The sequence below is a fragment of the Amblyomma mixtum genome, chromosome 10 (assembly GCF_055824585.1).
Source record: "Amblyomma mixtum isolate Tamu chromosome 10, ASM5582458v1, whole genome shotgun sequence".
Taxonomy (NCBI): Eukaryota; Metazoa; Arthropoda; class Arachnida; order Ixodida; family Ixodidae; genus Amblyomma; species Amblyomma mixtum.
This window is the reverse complement of record NC_143021.1, coordinates 65,075,783-65,088,798: the sequence shown is the minus strand read 5'-3', so window position 1 is coordinate 65,088,798 and position 13,016 is coordinate 65,075,783. Positions and strand designations below refer to the sequence as shown.

Genomic DNA, 13,016 nt, shown 5'->3' with positions numbered 1-13,016 from the left:
GACATACAAAATGAAACCTGACCAACGTGCACCCTTATGCACTGGGACGGTACTTCCTTATCGTATAAAAGCTCTTCCAAAATCCAGGGCATTGATGTAAATTGAGGACAAGGATAGCACGTTAAGCTTAGGTGAAACGAAGGTGGCGTACATGCTTTCAATAATATTCGGCGAGAGTCGGAAGCGAGCGAAGAGCGCGCGCACAAATCCTCCTGCTCGACCAAGAGTCCTCTGGTTGGCTGTTCTGCTTAGTACACACCAGCCGTTTTGCTGCGCAGTTGGGAGTAGCATGTTTCAGCGTTCTTGCTTTGTACGGAGAGATTTTTTCTACGTGGAATTTGTAACACTATCGCAAAAATTGGAGGTTTGTACATTTGCATGCCAGCCACGGTAGATTTAAGCATGAAATGCTTTTGCGCCTCGCGCCACCTTCGCGCCACGACAGAGGGAGAACACGGAGGCGAACGTGAACGAACTTTTTCGAAACTTTCAGTTCATCCTCTGGTCCCTACGTGCAGCGCTGCCGCCGGAGCAGCGCATTCGTCAACACAATCTACTTGGTTCCGTGGTGGGCAAAGCCGTCGCACGGCGCGACGAAGCCCCAAGTCCTGCCCTGCAAACCGACAGGTGCACGCGCAGTCCTGAGGCCGAATTACGAGTCGCTCGCAATATCGCTCTCAATTTTGAGAGCGTGACGTCAAAATGACGCTCACCGCGGAATCAACCAATCAGCAGCAAGGTTGCGGCGGCTAATGGCAGGGCTCCGCCCCGGAAGCATTTATTTGCACGGTAAGGGACCGTAGGCTAACCTTTTGCTGTAAACAAGCTGTGAATAAAATGAACAATGTTTCATTTTGCTAACAAACTATGTTTCAAACTCAACAACATCGTCGTCAGTTTTGCAATTAAGTTTCCTCTTCAGTCTGGCTGCCGCCAGGGTGCGCTGACGCAGGAAAAGCGTCGGCTAAGGGGCGTGAGCTGCCGACCGATTCAAAGGATTGAGCCTTAGGGCCGTTCACATGCATGCGATTCTCGCCTGCGACGCTGCGAATTCTGTCGGTCTGCGACTGGGGAGGGCCGTCGGTCTAGCCGCAGACGGCCTGCGACCGAGCTCCGTCCGGTTGGAATTCAGTCGCAGCGTCGGTGTGTTCGCACTGCGACTGACCAATGGGCAGCGCCGAGACGGCGCGTGACGTGGGGTCACGTGGGAGCTCTTGCCGCAGCGCAAGCAAAACTGTTTATTCTAATCAAAACATACGAAATATTGCCTTGCATCTAAAAACACGCTGTTCATAACATCATCAACACACTCCGTGCAGCGTTTCTGTCGCGTTTAATTGTGGGTTGCCTATGCGAACATCGAGCAACCTTGCGTGTCCCTCAGACCGAATTCACTGGGTACTCGTTGCATGTGAAAGCGCTGAGTGAAAATCTCGCTGCCGCGCCACCAACTTGGCCGCCTATTTTCGTTCTAGTCCCAGCATGTGAAACGGCCCTTATGCACCCACGTACATATTCATCCATCGTAAACATTGCAGCAAGAAAAAAAGAAACTGATTCCACGGCTGTCTTGCTTTTTTTAAAAGCAAGCTTTAAGCAAGCTTTTTTAAAAGCTTTTTTTTTCTAGAATCAAGGTACGGAGAGGATGTCTTAAGTGTGCGGAAAAATCTCTTTGAAGGCAGTGATTGCTACGGGTCTGCTGAGATCAGTTTGCAAGAAGCGCTCGGCAAGAAAATGGACGAATGCAATTTTAAGACGAGTTCACACTGGCGAGTCGCAAACTTCGGGCGACCGATTTCGGTCAGTGAGTTGCGGTTTCCGAAGCACTTGTAAAGCAGGGAGGGAGCGTAGCAAATCGATTAAACTGGTCGCGCGACCTCCGCGACTCGCCAGTGTGAACCCGCCTAGCCTGTATTCTCGGTCGGCACCTGCTATCGATGGAAAATGTGCTCTAGGGGCGATGCGTGGATCTATTTTTATGCATGAAGTGCTTTTAGTTCCCGTTGTCGGCAGTGTGGTGAAGTCACGCCGAGACCGAGAGCCAACATCCGGGCACTGAATTCCACTCATCCGGGCACTGAATTCCACACATCCGGGCACTGAATTCCACACATCCGGGAGCTTAAACGAGAGCATCCGGGCACCGTACGAGATTTAACGAGACTCTCTAAGAGACAGGGCCGCTTAGAGCAAGAGGGGAGCTCCAGGGCGAGAAAGGCTTTGGGCGGAAAAACTGCTTCCGCGTCGTCCCCAAGGATGGCGCCACGGTCCCACACTCATGCATGTAAAAGACCGGCCGCTAGGCCTTCAGCCCATGACGTTTCCCCCTTTGGCAGGCAGATGTATACACGCCTACAGCCACTACAGACACTACAGCGCTTGTATAGTGTCTCCCCTCTTGTTCTGTGTTTTCTGTCTTAGTTTGCGCTGTTTTTTCCACCAAGATGTATACACGCTCGCGGAGTATTCGAACGCGCTGCATATACATTCTTGTCAGGCCTGCGTCTCGTCGCGTCCGCGTACGCTTCTGCATTGTACTGCATTTCAGTGCTGCCACCGTCACAGCTGCTTAAGCCGAGCAATGAAGCCTGAAAGAAACCGGAGACAGCTGACGAGGCAGGGTCGAAGAGATTCCCCTGAATCTCACAGGAAACGATTGCGTCCGCATGGACCACTGCACAGTATGCGTGGCGTGGTGTGTTGAACACTAGACCCATTTCAAGATTTGACTAGTACCATCTACAACCAATGTGTTATGCCCGTAAACATTTCATGCTTACTCTACTCTCGGCTACGGGAGAGGCAGATATTTTTTTATGCGAAGCATATTAACGTAGGTTTCGGGCCTTCGCGCGACGCCCGGCGGTGGCCACCATTGACCTTGAAGTGAGATCACATGATGTGACGTCACGTGATGACGTCACACCGGCTGCAGATGGGGCCTCATATCGCGCCATCGGACGTCGCCCGGCGGAGGCCTCCACGCCTCGGTTCGCGCCGTCGCGCGCGACGCGGCGGCGGCGCCACCATCGCTGCATCACGTGATATGTGACGTCACGCCAGGGATGAAGCGGCGCGCGCCCGCCGTCGCGTCAGTCTCTGTGCCCGCAAGCGCGCCAGCGTCTTTGCGCCGGGCGTGTATGCGGTCAAGATGTCTCCAAACGCTAAGGACGTTAAAATAAGAATGCAAAACGAAGGCTGCTTCGCATCCACTGGGCTTAACCTTGATAAGCCTCCAACTTTTCTGTTCAGAACATACCAGGCGACTATGAATCATCATACTGCAGCAAATGCCGACATACGGGGGCAGACCGGTGCAGCTGCTCGAAGCTGGCAATCTTAGTGCCGGAAATGACAGCCGGCACGCCCGATCACTGCGGCAACAATCACTCTTCTGCCTCGTAACCAAGTGAGGCCGCCCGCATCGGGTTAAGCACTTGATGTTTCCGTTGTTGTTGCCGTTCCGTTCGGATGTTCACTTGATGGCGATGTGTGTGCCATCGACACATCCGACGCCGCCGGGAATACTGCGGTGGCGAACGATTAAACGAAGGAAGCCCACCTTCGCCGCCGCCTTGTCTTGGGGTCTCGCCGGAAAGCGCACACCTTCTGCGACTTAGCGGTGACAGTGAACTCCGCCATCCGCCGCAAACAGCTCACAGTCGGTTGTGCTACGCCGACATTTGGTTCATTTCCTACGGTGCCTTGAAACCCACCGGCGGCGAAGAACCGCAGCGCGCACAGTACTTGCCGCTCCACTGACAGTGCACTCACCCGCACACCTCCCAATTCAACGGCGAGTTCGTCTCACAGCCATTGTGCAGTCTCCTTCCTAAGTCGAAGCGTCGAAACAACTCGTCCCGCACGTCAAAACCGTCACGCACCCCCGTACACTCTTGTCCGGCCATCCGACCCGCGTATACGGCGATGTAAACAGCCGCCATTTTCGCACTCGAATGGTTGGAGACCACTTTTTTCGCTCTCAAAAAATACTCTCAATCTGCTCGCATAATTAGGCGAGGAACGTGAACACTTCTGGCACGCTTATGACATCAGACGATGACGCAAAAAATCAATATGGCCGCCGGTCACGACCGACCAATAGGAACGAGGCAAATGAAAGTTTTTGAGACTGTTTTGGATTTAGAGCGACTAGCAGTTCGGCCCACTGATAAGCGAAGTGGCAGCGCCGCGTGAGTTGTCGTCATTACGCAGTGTACCCTAGAACAGAGGTGCGGTGGCGCCAACCATCGGCACGGCCAGTATCTAATCGGTCGTTCTTCGACGTGGTAGTCGGTGGACGCAGCACATGTACAGGATTCTTTGATATCATTTTTAATTATCACGTAACTGTGGAATATTGTTCGGTACTCTACGCAAAATTGAAGATAATGCTTCTTTCGTCCAATCGTAGCAAAATCTTTCTTTTAAAATTAATATATCGCCCACACGGAGTAAAAAACGAGTGGGGAACGTTTTTGACCATAACAAAAACGTTTAGAGCAAAAAAATGCAAGTCTGCCGATGGAATATTTGCGGAAATATTGATTGTTATAGTGAATAATTTGTTACAGTAGGAAAAAAGTATTGTTCATAAAAACTTCCCGTTAAAAAATGCGCTTGTTCAGATTTTCAGAGTCCGTTTGGTCGAGGCGAGTGTCAGAGCGTTCTGTGCTGGCATCAAACCTGGTCGCCATAAACAAAAAGCGGTAAACAAATCCGGGCCCGCTGTCAGTGGTGAAGAAAACCTAAAGAATGAAAAGTGGCTGATAAGGGACGCTGCCCAAGACTGGTGTGGGGTTGTAAGCGTCTATGAGTTGTGCTAGAATACAGCACGTTTTTCCTGTTGTGCATTTCACGCTTATCTCTACTCTCGACGGCGTGGGTGTGAAATTCTTTAATATGAGAAAAAAAAAACGCTCCTTGGCGAGCTGAACTTCGTGAAATGATTACATTGCAAGACTTCTTACGCGAGGAAAAACGCTAGGAACGCCAGTAGCCGGTCGTCCTAAACTAAAATCTCACTGCAGCCTCAGACCCTTGAATTTTTTAACCACGAAAAGCGCCTTTTCTCCAGAATCCCACTTCAAGGTTTCTTTATCCCGATTATTCTTTGAACCCTAGAGTCACAAGACTTAATTACAAGTATAACCTTCTGTTTTTAGGATCAAGCCATAACATTCTCAGCAACTGCCTCATCCATGAATATGCCCTTGGGGGCGCGACGGCACTATTACAAAACCAGTTCAACTCCTCTGAGTATTCGCCGCTCATTGAAAATCTTACGCAGCAGGGCAGTGCGGGTGTAGCACGGATCACGGCATACCGCCCTAACCTCGCGGGCTCCCTATGCTTGGAGGACGCGCGCGTTCGCACGGGGAGTCAGACGTGCTGTTCGTCGGCTCCGCTGATTTTCAGCCGGAGCAGCGGAAGTTTCCGCCTGACCCTAGCAAGTTCAACCCCAACGTGCACCGAAAGCTGTCGGGAACATCTGGACACCAGTTTTTCCAAGGTGGGCCCGGTTAAACCCCTTTTTCGGGCAACACATGGCCCGATCGGGCCGGTGGCGCGGCTAGGCCTAACGGCCTAACCGGTAACCGGCACATCGGGGCCTCTGGCCACTGACGCCAGTATGGCTGCTCCGCAAATCTCCTGCCGAGGCTACGACCCCGAAAACATGCACTGGACAACGGTTAACCCAGCGGCAACCGAAGGCCCAGTTTCGGCAACGGTTACCCCAGCGGCAACCGGAGGCCCAGATTCGGCAAGATTTCGCAGCGCCGCGTTGAACGCCGCAGTGCGGCGCCGAGCGCAAGACCAAGCCTTAAAGCCGGCGTCCGTAGACGCGGCCGGCGTTCACGCCGGAAACCAGCAGTCACCCGCCCCGCACGCGTCGGGCCGCAGTCGGCGACTGCTCACGAAGTGGAAACCGCCTGTTATACCCAAGCCTGCTCCAGACGACTACGTCGTCGTCATCAAGCCCCGGACCCGCGTCTCGTTGTACGAGACTTTCCAGGAGACCGGCTACGGCCGGGCGTTCACGGCTCTCCTGGGCACGCAACCCGCAACTGACCTTACCATAATACCGGTAAGAGAACAAAACCTCATTATTGTTCATACTGCGAAACCTGAGCTAGCCGACCGGATCATCGGCGAATTTGAACTTAATGGACCCGACGGGAGGGTCCCCCTTGTGGGGCACCTGCGCCAAGACGGCAAGGACGTCTGCTACGGCGTCATTACCGTCCGTAACTCTGAAACTACGGACTCGCTTCGTACTAGGCTCCAATGGCGCTACGGCACCATCGTGGAAGTGCGAAAATTTGGGACATCCAACAAAGCGAGACTGACTTTTGCCGGAACAGAGAAGCCACGTTTCGTGCACTACGATTCAGAGCTTGTACAAGTTAGGCCTTACCAGCGAACCATTCCAGCCTGCCGACATTGCGGTGTGGTTGGCCACCGCGTGGACGCCTGCCCCGGCCAGAGGCTGGACCGGTGTGGCCTGTGCGGACAGCAGGCTCTACTCGTTGAGGGGGTGCGGGCCCCTCACCAGTGCAACCCAAAGTGTTCAGTGTGCGGCGGGGCCCATGCCACGGGGGGCCCTGCGTGTACGGCTAAATATCGCGCTATCCAGCCCCCGCATGCCGAGCGCGGCCGTAAATCGAAGCGGAATCGACGCAAGCGTGGCAAGCGTCGCCCGGACAAGCTGAAGGCCAAGGCTGCCGACCAAGCCATGGACCAGCCTGTGAATTCCTCTACCGGCAGCCAGGGGAAACCTCCAGCTGCGCCACCGCCGCCTCAAGCCGGTGCAGCGAAGCCCCTCGGACCTCCCCAGAACGGCGGCTCCAATACGTGGGCAAACGTTGTCAAGCAACACTCCCAGGTGAGCGGCGCGGGCAGGGCAGCTTCTCCCTTCCCTCCCCCTTCCCAATCCCAACCACGGCCAATCTCTGCCGAACAAAAAGAAATATCTGCTCTCCGCGAGCAGGTTGCAAATTTACAAAAGCGCCTCGCAATAGCGGAGGCCCGCCAAAATTCCCCCAACCACACCTCTGCCTCACCCGCAGCAGAGGCAATGGAAAGCGACGCAACCCCTTCAGGACAGGCTGCGCATGCCCTCACGGCACTCGAGGCGAGAGTGAGCGCGCTCGAAACTCAAGTTAACAACAGAATAGCCGCATTGGAAACGCAAATCAATGCCACACTTACGGCGGCACTCAACAAAATTAGCCACCTTGCGGCATCTATCCCAAACCTCATAACCGCTCAGTTCGCTCAACTCACCCGCGCTCCCAAGCGCGCTGGCCCGCTCAAAACCTTCGCAGGCCGGCAGCTCAAAGCGTCTAGGCGTCGAATCGCCGGAGAAGAAGAAGAGGTCCCCTGTGCCATCCCCAGTATAGAGAACGCTCCTCTCTTTGGAGCCACTGGCTCTCAAGCCTCCTCTCTCCAAACTCACAACTCTACCCTTGATCATGGCGGGCGCCCCTAGAAATAGGAAGCATCCGCGAAGCAATTCGATCCCTATTCAAATTGTACAGTGGAACTGTCGCGGATTCAAGGCACGCACAAAGCGAGCCGATCTACGCCTTTTCCTTACAACTTTCCCAGAATTACCTGCTGTGGCGGCCCTTCAGGAGCCAGGAAATGGCGCCACCCTTGCCAGTTACACGGTGTACCAGCAGGATGCGCAGAGCTGCCTCTGCGTACATAAAAATTACACGGCCTCCCAGGTTGACCTGGATCTTAGCGCTAATTTCTCCTATGTAATGGTGACGATCCTTCCGCTACGCAAACAGGACCCCCCATTGCACATACTCAACATTTACTGTCCCCCAAAGCTACCAAATGTTACATTCGCAGACATCTTCAGCCGGGCTTTGAAGGTCGCGAATCGGGATCCCCTCATAATCGTTGGGGACTTTAATGCTCCCAGCACCTTATGGGGGTACACACGTGAAGAGAAACGCGGACGCAAGTTGGCGGAGCTTGTTTCCACACTGGGCCTTACTCTTCACACGGATCCCGCGCAACCCACTCGTATAGGTAACTCCGTTACACGCGATACGTGTCCGGACCTCACCTTTACGAAAAATATTCGCTATGCAGATTGGAGGAACACCGAGGAATCCCTCGGTAGTGACCACTGCATAATTACCACTACAATCCATACCAAACCACTCACAAGACCACAGGCCAATGCAAAACTACCCGACTGGACCAAATTTAGGAGCAGCTACACCAATGCTCAATCAATAATGGACCAAGGATACTCAACGTGGTCCCAACACCTGGTATCCCACTTGAAATCAGTCGAGCAAAATGTTCAACTCTCAGAGGCGAGCCCGGCGGTGGATAACCACCTCCTCCACCTCTGGGAGGCACGACACAGCCTAGTCCGCCGCTGGCGTCGTCAAAAACACAATCGGAAACTCAAAATTCGCATCGCGGATATCACCCAACAGGCGGCACAATACGCGGCCCAACTCGCCGACTCCAATTGGGTGCACCGATGCAACACTGCAGCTCGGCAAATGTCGAGTCGGAGTACGTGGCGCCTCTTCCGCGCCCTTATTGATCCGGCACACACCCGTACTGAGACACAAAAACAGCTTCAAAGGGCTATACATAACTTCACTGGAGACACGGCCAAACTGGCCGATGCGCTCCGCGACAAATATTTGAGTATACACCAGGATCCCCGTGGTCAGGCGTACTCGTATGCAGGTTCCGAGAACGCGGATTTGGATCAACCGTTCCAGCTCCATGACCTAAAAGCGGCCCTGGCTAAAATGAAGCGAGGTACAGCACCAGGCCGGGACAAGGTGACGGTAAAGCTTATTGCCAACCTCCCAGATCCCGCCTACGAAACTCTCCTCGATTACTTCAACACTATCTGGATTGGAGGCACAGCACTCCCCATAGATTGGAAAACGGCACTAGTAACTTTCATTCCCAAGCCAGGTAAAGCCATTAACACCGACAACCTCCGGCCCATCTCCCTCACTTCGTGTGTGGGGAAGCTGATGGAGACTATGGTCCGCGACAGATTGTCGGCTTTCCTGGAACAGCAAAACATTTTCGCAGACACCATGTACGGTTTCCGCCCACACCGATCCGCACAAGATGTCCTGTTGCAACTTCACAAGGAGATTCTCGACCCCGTCGAGCACCCCAGCAATGATAAAGTAGTCGTCGCACTTGACCTGCGGGGGGCTTTCGACAATGTGACCCACGAGATCATCCTATCCCACTTGTCGCAAACAGACTGTGGGCGCAATACTTTCAATTATATCAAACAATTCCTTACAGATCGCCAATCCTATATCCGGCTGCAAGACACAGAATATGGCCCATATCAGCTTGGCACACGAGGGACCCCACAGGGAGCTGTCCTCTCGCCATTACTATTTAATCTGGCCATGATGAAGCTCCCTACCCAGCTGGCAGAGGTCGCCGGTGTGCAGCACGCTCTGTATGCGGACGACATCACCCTCTGGGCAACACAACAATCGGTTGGAGACATCGAGACCAACCTGCAACAAGCGGCAGCTATTGTGGACGAATACGCTCGTCGCTGTGGTCTTGAATGCTCCCCGAGCAAATCTGAATTTGTGCACATACGCCCCAACTCAAAGTGCACAACCAAAATTGCCCTTTCCCTACTTAGCGGACCGATACCTGAACACGAGGAGATCCGGGTACTGGGGCTTTTCATTCATCATAGGCGCAAGATAGACACTACCCTAAACAAGCTACGTAAGGTGGGGGACCAGGTGGGTCGGATGCTCCGCCGGGTGTCCAATAAAAGGGGGGGACTACGATGCAAAGATGCCCTGCGGCTGGCCAATGCATTCGTTACCAGCCGGATTTTATATTCGGCTCCCTACCTCCACCTACGCAAATGCGATGAGAATGCCTTAGAAGTAGTTCTCCGCAAGGTTTATAAGAGAGCGCTCGACCTCCCCATAACGACGTCCAACAAGCGTCTCCTCGGTCTGGGGATGACCAACACCTTTGGGGAGTTACGAGAAGCTCATCTTAACAATCAATACTTGCGCCTAAGCAAAACACCTGCGGGGAGCCGCCTTCTGACCCGCTTACACATATCCTACGCAACACATACAGAAGAACGGGTCCGCATCCCTGAATCCTGGCGCTTTGCACTCCAGGTGCGACCCCTTCCAAAGAACATGACTGCAGACACCCATGATGGTCGCCGTCTCGCGCGGGCGGAGGCTATTTCTCAACAATATGGCCATAAGCCAGGTGTCTTCTATGTGGATGCGGCCGGCCCACACCATGGGGGTTGGTACACGGCGGCCGTCATCCACCAAAACACTACAGTTCAGGGCCTTACTTTCCGTGCCCCAAACATTACATTTGCGGAAGAGATCGCCATTGCACTGGCCGCCGCAGATCCAGAGTCCCGAGTCATTATTACGGACTCCAGGGGCGCCTGCCGCAATATTGAGCAAGGGTATATTCCAGACCGTGCTTTCAAAATTCTCCACGCATGCGAATACACAGGGTTTCCGACCCATCGTACCATCGTGTGGGCTCCGGCTCATGCGGGTCTTGAGGGGAACGAGGCAGCAGACGCTGCCGCCCGCGCGCTTACTCACCGGGCGTCGCCTCATCCGCAGCCTGATCCGGAATTCAATTTCAATCCGGCCATCACCTTTAAAGAGATCACCTCTCTTTATCAAAATTTTCATGGTCTCTATCCCCCTCCCTGTAAAGGCCTCACCAGGGTGGAGGAGCGCTGGCTTCTCCGCCTCTATACCAATACTGTACTGTGCCCGACAGTACTTAAGCACTTCAATTCTTCTTTCTCGGGCGCGTGCCCACACTGTGAGGAGGAGTTTTCGGACACCTACCACATGGTGTGGGCATGCCCTTCCAATCCTGCCTACCCACCCCTCCTCCACCCCACTCGAGAGGACTGGGAAGCTGCCCTGCGCGGCTGCTCCGAACTCCATGCCCAACAGGCATTGGTAGCTAGAGCCCGGGCCGCTGCGGAAGCTACAGGGATCCCGGACTAGGGATCCCTCCTAGTGTTTGTAAGGGGCGGGCCCTTCCGGCTCGCCCCATCGACCTCTCACTGTAAATAGAAATAAAAGTTTTCCTCCTCCTCCTCCCTATGCTTGACAGAAAATGAGACGGCGAGCCGGAGAAGCGCTTGCGGAAGTTTCAGCCGGGGACATGTTCTACCGGCGTCAGCGAAGGAAAATAGTCGGCTGAGGAAAAACTCCAGCCGAAGCACGCTTCTCAGACCGCCGTTATTGCGTGGTTCCAGAAAAAAGCATCGCGCGCCCGTGCTTGTGGCAATCTTTGACGGCACACCAGCTCCAACGATGTCCTCGGACCAAGCCTCGTTGCCAGTGGGCACCAGCAGCTAGCCTTCGCTTTTAGCCACTCTCACCAAGTATTCTTCGTTGGACACTTCCTCTGCTGCCGTAACATTTTATAAGCCCTTTTATCAGCAGCTGTTAAATTTAATTTCGTGACTGAAATCTCTTATCTTTCACTTTCGTCTCTATGTTCAAGCCTTTTACTCCTGCATTTTGAACTTGAGTCTTGAACATTTCCTCGTATTAACGTTTATTTGTTGTAATCACTTGTGTGCTTTAGCTATTTCTGAAAGAAGCGTTTTGTTTCAAACTCCGCATTCGCCACTTCAAAAGCTGACACGTGCGGGCCGCATCACCGGTCAGTGTGCCCCTTTCTTTTGAATGCGCTGTGGATTGTTTTGCATTAATCCCTGTCTGTACTTAAGAACCGTGCCACAAAACGTAGCCATCGTACCTTATACAGAAGGGCGTCAAAAACGAATTTCTTTAAGGAAAGAGCAAGGTTGTTTTATTGCTTTCGTTGAGGCAAAGTATACGAAAGCGCTTCTCTTCCCTGGCTATATTTGTTTATTGCCCTGCCGACGGAAGGAAGAGATGCTCAACCATGACGCACTTCCTGCGGCAAGTTTTCGCCGAGTGTGCGCTGTCTATGAAATTTCTTTCTTTATGTTACACGGGTCGCCACCTGGCAGAAGAAAATTAGGTGCACAAATTTCATGGGCGGCAAAAAGAAACTTCATTTTTACATCTTGTATCCGACCGCATCGGCGTCCATATATATCGCAGCGATTATCACCACTTGTCTGTCGCGGACAACACTCATTTATCAACTAACTGTTGCTTGAACTGCAGTTCAAAATTCATCAGTTCTGACGGCGCACTCTTAATACTGCGCTATTCATTCGCTTGAATATCGCTCGATTATCGTTTGTATCAGTCAATGTCCTTATTCTCAGCGGCTGCGGCATTAGGCAGAGTAATGACTTTCAGAGCGTAATACTAATAGAGCGTAGGTAGTTGCTAAAAACTTGCAACGTCATAGTGGCAGCTGTGCACCTAATCGTCATCAGCAACCGGACGAACGATGTGGCGGCATTCAAACGAACCCGAAATCAGATCTGCATTCTGCGCTGCAGTCTTTGCGCGCGTGAATAAAATGCGCTTTTGAGCAGCTGTCTTACGGCAAATTAAACGACGTCGCCGATCACACTCTCCATTGTCCTTTGTCCCGGAACACACGATGGTTTTCAGCGATCACCTTAACAGTTCGAATAGAACCCTTTTAGAACGCATACAAAATTTTAAGGGGCACGATATTGAGACACGTCGGCTAGGCACTTCTGACGTGTACGCCGTCAAAATGACCAAAGGCCGCGGTCAACGTCGCCGTACATGTGTCGCCCGGAAGTTCGCAGACTTAGCCTAAGAAAGCTTTAATGGCGGCAATGTAGAATGTGAAGTGCGATTGGGATTACGATTGAATTAATTTGTGCAGTAACAAGTAATGAATGACAGTTAATTTATAGTTAAAACCGTTTTACATGGCTAAGACCAGTACCTATTAGCTGATATTTGGCCATGCTGTTAACTAGTGAATGTATGCTAGAAAACTATACCTTAACTCTTTCCCTACCCTGAGAAAAATGGCCATATTTTGTGGTG

The 13,016-nt window shown here is 52.7% G+C and overlaps 1 protein-coding gene across 2 annotated transcripts in view; it reads right to left on the bottom strand.

The window, feature by feature from the left end:
• LOC149325978 (solute carrier family 22 member 6-A-like) overlaps positions 1 to 13,016 on the bottom strand; it is a 131,503-nt gene that overhangs the window by 57,518 nt on the left and 60,969 nt on the right. The window lies entirely within an intron of this gene.